A 5139-nucleotide genomic window follows, 5' to 3' on the forward strand; every position below is an offset into this window, starting at 1 on the left:
TGTGCGTACATGTCAGACAGGGTGTAAGAGCCCTAGGTGCTTTTGCATATGGGTGGGGCAGCGCTGGATGAATACAAGCCAAAAATAAATCAAATACAGCCTCTATACACTGGCAGCGGGAATCTCGACGGTGGCGCGACGGCAGGGATTCCGGCCTGCCTGTAGCGCGGCCACCGTTGGCATTTTTCGCAGATCCTGCCACTGCCCCGCGCTCTGGGAAAAAAATTATATGAGACCAGGTCTCACGGTTAGCAGGTGAGACCCGCCCTGATGAATGACACGTGGCATTCACAAATCACAAAGCATCTAATCTCCCTCTCCTTCCCCTATTTCAAGTGAGGAGTGGGGTAGATGCTTTTTGATTTATGAATGCCACGTGTCATCTATCAGGATGGGTCTCGCGTGAGACCTGGTTTTATAGAATTCTTTTCCCTCTGCGCTCTGGTTCTCTAGGCTATGGAGGAGACCAAGACGAAGCAGCACAAGACGACGCACCTTAGACACTGCTGGTTCCCTAGCAAGTTGGTCTTGCAACGTAGTACTACCTTAATTTGGAGACATGCATGCTCATCCTATCATAGTGTTGAGACTTGCTGTGACCGTAGGCCTGTAACAAGTGTTGATCTAATACAGCTCCTGTTTTGGTCCGAGTTAGAAAAAAAAAAATCTCTTATATATTTTTCTCCTGCGGGAAGAGAGCAAACTCAACTAATCAAAAAATCAATGTAAATATCACCGCACTTCAATGAACTGGCCAAAGTGTTTGTAGTAGTCGCTAGATGATCTATAGACCCTGGATGTTTTTATTATATATTTTTTTGTCTGAAGAAGTCCCTGGATTATATGGGGAACTTTTAATCTATGGATGTATATAAACCCTATATGGAAAAAACGTAGAAAGAGAATGACTCATAAATCGGGCAATATAACTACTAGAAAGAGCAGTCTGTGGAATTTCACTGATAAAAATGCACAAGACCAGGACAGTTCACCCCGAATTTTCTGAAGGTGAAAAATGCAAATCTCAGTCATGGAAAACCTACCAATTTCCTATATTTGTCCCCGTTGAAAAGAACCCAGATTTGAACACCACAAATCTGATCGTCTACAAAGAAAACACAGGAAACTTTTCCGAGAGAAAAAAACAAGGAAAGGTAATTACTTGGAGAAGAGCTCGCCCCATCGTTCCTTCCTGGTGGACGGCCTTCAACCCGAAGTCTCAACCCATGCCGGATCTGCAGTGACAGGTCGTCGGCTGGAAATGACTTGGAGAAGAGCATGCTCCTGGATATAGGGGACAAGCGATGGGTAGGAGGAGAGGAGGCACACATGGCACATGATCCAGTAGATCGATGTTCAGATGGGGAAGGAGCTAAAAGAGGAGAACGGATTGACCCCTGAGGAAGAGAAACAGTGCGGCGAGATGGAGATATCTCTATCACTGTGGCGCTTTGAATGAGAATAGCTGGTGGGTCCACCTCGTAGGAAGGTGCAACAATATACGAGCAGTTTTTTAGATGTACTTGAGAGATACAGAAAGTTAATACAAAGCATTTAAACCAGCAACCCAGCTATAGAACAGATCTGCCATATATCATAGTTTTTCCTTTTTGAACGGAGTAAGATCTTGCTACTCACCATAGTTTTTTTCCACTCAGACTTGCCTCCTAGCAATCTTGCTACTCACCACACCAGCAACACAGTCAGGGGCAACATCTGCCCAAACGGTGAGAGGCACAGACGCCTTCGGACTGAACTGCGCAAGCAAATGTGCAGCAGTGTCTTCCGACCTATTTTTGGTAATATTTCAAACTAAGCAAGCACTAATTTTATTTTTATGAACATCATCACTGCTGGAGCATCTGGGTTACCAGGACATGAGTAATCACATCTTCACATGATTACTGCAGCCCAGCCTTAATTTTCTGTATTAGCTTGTACACATGGAACAACAGCTGAATTTATTCTGGATTAACAACAACTGAATCTAGTCGCCAGATCCTAGCTCTACAGCCAAAAAGAGCTCGAGAAAAAAAAGAGAATTCTGGAGTCTGTCAGACAACCTCTGGGCCACTACAGCCGTTGGATTGATCCCATCAGGATTCATTCATCCAGACCATTAATCACGCTCTGGCCTAGAGGTAAGAATGCATCAACCAGACATGAGTGCTTGCCTCCTTATTGGTAAAGGATGCAGCGGTACGAGCCTATAGAACAGATCCTGTTCAAGTAAGGTCGTGCTACAAACAGCCGTGTCTCGCGTTATAAACTGGTTTAGAGTTGCCTAAACTAGCGAGGTGGGACTAATTAGAAAGCAGGCATGCAGTGCTGCGCTTCGTGGAGCAGAGAGCAGGGCATCGAAGAAGGGTCCTTGGCCCATGTAGCTGGGCACGCGAATGACCAAAGCTCAGCCCATCAGAGAAACGTTTAGCTGTGCAGATTTTGAGCTACTTTTAATGCATACCCTTTTTGTTTTCTTTAGCTTTTATGCGAAATGAAATTACAGTCGGCCATCGCAAAAGTAGCAGACATATTTATGCCAAGTTAGAGAGAAGAGGAAAACAAAAATACAAGAAAAAACTGAGACAAAAACGGGCGTGTTGTAACTCTGAAACATGACAGACAGAACATACACTAGTTTCAAACTGAAACCCAGTTTGGAACGTGGTTTCAACGGGATGAAATGAAGCCAAGATGGGCAGGGGCAGTACCAAAAAACAGGAGCTTCAGCAAGGATTAATAGGGAGTGTTAATTTCTCATCACCTCTCTGAAAAACAGGATCAGTTCATCAGGCAACAACGAACGCCGACAGCCTGATCGAGAGCAGCAAGTTGTCAGGGCCTTGCCTGGTGAACACAAAGCAAGTTTGTGCGTCTGTATTCAATTGTGGCTCCCAAACACCACTGATACAACTGGCGTCGATCTATCGGCAGGGGGCTCTATTCTTCTTCTGCCGATTGTGATTCTTGTTTAACCTGAAAAACAGAACACATGAGAGTGAAAAGATGGTGCAGACAATCAGAACAGGTGATTTTCGTGTGGTACAAATGGGTGCAGAATGCAGACATGAGGTACTTTCGACTGCTAACGTCGCCGGCCGCGTCCTAATGAATATATTGATTCATCTCAGGTTGAGCTCCACGGGTGTGAATGCGACGACTTCTCAGGCATGGATAATTTTCTACTGATTTTTTATATATTGATTCTGTACTAATGACAGAGCAAGATCTCTGGACATATGAACTGGATTTCGTTCGCCTGGATACTCTTCTACCTCGCAGGTATATCAAATTATGTACGCCGGACCGGCTGTCATGAAACACTGCTTTCAAATGAAAAAGGAAATCTTGCTGTCAAAGGAAGCATCATTTTTTTTTACCGGCCACTGTTAGGTGACTGGCTGGATACAGTCGAAACAAGGCTTCACCTCTGATTCAGTTAGCAGTTTGCAAATTCCTCCTAATTGTGCCCTGGCGTTAATCCAGGACATGCTCTTTTGGATAGTGTTTCAAACTCTTAAGCAAGCAGTTGATAATCTTTGTTTATGAAGTTAACAGGACATCAAAGGGTTACTTTAAAAATGTTGGATTGTTCAAACAAAAATGTTGGGAATTGTTGAAAGTTGAGCTGAACTTAGCTTTCCATAAATAGAGCTCTCTTTCTGAATGGACGTTGATAACGGCCGAACGTTCGGTCTGGGAAGGGACCAGACCGAACGTTTCGATCGGCACGGGAGCAGGGATCGACCGAACTGTTCTGTTCGATACGAACAGCCTCTCAGCACGAACGTCTGACCAGACAGGCCCAATACTAGCTTCCTGGCCCAAACAAAAATCCCTTTGCACCAAAAATATAGAGAAAAATGTAGACAGATGTAAAACTAGTAGAGAAAAAACTGTACAATACAGAAAATTCAGAAAATGATACTGCATTAGGATTTACAATGAGTGATTAATTGCCAACTGAGACACACAAAAAATGGCTACGTTCAGTACGTTACAGAAATAAAACATGCATGATAAAAAAAGAAAATTTAGTACAAAATTGTGATGATGAATATGAACAAAGGCAAAAATGTTACACATGGCAAGTTTTACAAATTTTATTTTCGAAGACAATACATGGCGACTTTTTTTGGGGGGAAGGGGGGTGTTAATTTTGTAAAAGAAAGTACTTGTAAATTCCCCATTGTACATGGCAAAAAAAATTGCGTATTAAAAAATAAATGAAAAAACCTATGGAATGTTGCCATGATCTTTATGACAGAAATGCATAGGCTATAATCTCATGGCATGATCCATAGACTAAAATGTAGACTACAAAATGTCATGATCCATACAATAAAATTTCCATGATGCATAGACTTAATTTGCCATGGTCCCGTGCAAAAGAAATTTGCCATGTTGCAAAAAGGAAGAAAGAATGGTCATGGTGCATATAGTTAAATTTGCCATGATCATAACCAAAATTATATTAAAATTTGCATATATTTGACATGGCAAAAAAAAGTCAAATCAGCCATGTTAATAAAGGTCAAATAAATAGTAAATCTTGCCATGGCAATAAAAGTTAAAAATTGCCATGAGAATTTAGGTAAATTTTCCATGTTAATAAAGGTAAATTAGCCATGGCAAATATAAAGTAAAACTTGCCATGGCAATAAATTGCCATGGTAAGAAAAGTTTGACATCGTCTAGAAAAAAGAAAGTTGCCATGGCAAGAAAAGTTTGAAATTGGCTTGAAAAAAGAAACTTGCCATGGGCATGTTAGTGAATTTGCCGTGGGACATTGATAACCCACAAGTATAGGGGATCGTTTGTAGCCTTCTTCGATAAATAAGAGTGTCGAACCCAACGAGGAGCTAAAGGCAGAACTAATATTCCCTCAAGCTCTATCGACCACCGATACAACTCTACACACACTTGACGTTTTCTTTATCGGAAACAAGTATGAAACTATTTTGTAGGTGTGATGCTAGAACTAATTTGCAGGAATAAAACGGGAAGTACTTTGCAAGATAATAAAAGTTAGGTGTTTAGTAAAAAGGTTTGTGTCAACAAGAAAGTTATTTGTCCCTAGGCAATTGATAACAAGTACCGGTAATCATTCTTGCAACTTTATATGAGGGAGAGGCATGA

General features: G+C 41.8%; 1 pseudogene; it reads right to left on the reverse strand.

The window, feature by feature from the left end:
* Nucleotides 1-2048: 2048 nt before the first annotated feature.
* Nucleotides 2049-2239, reverse strand: LOC120967717 (small nucleolar RNA U3; annotated as a pseudogene).
* Between the last annotated feature and the right edge of the window lie 2900 nt (nt 2240-5139).

Source organism: Aegilops tauschii, chromosome 6 (assembly GCF_002575655.3).
Source record: "Aegilops tauschii subsp. strangulata cultivar AL8/78 chromosome 6, Aet v6.0, whole genome shotgun sequence".
In the NCBI taxonomy this organism is placed as follows: Eukaryota; Viridiplantae; Streptophyta; class Magnoliopsida; order Poales; family Poaceae; genus Aegilops; species Aegilops tauschii.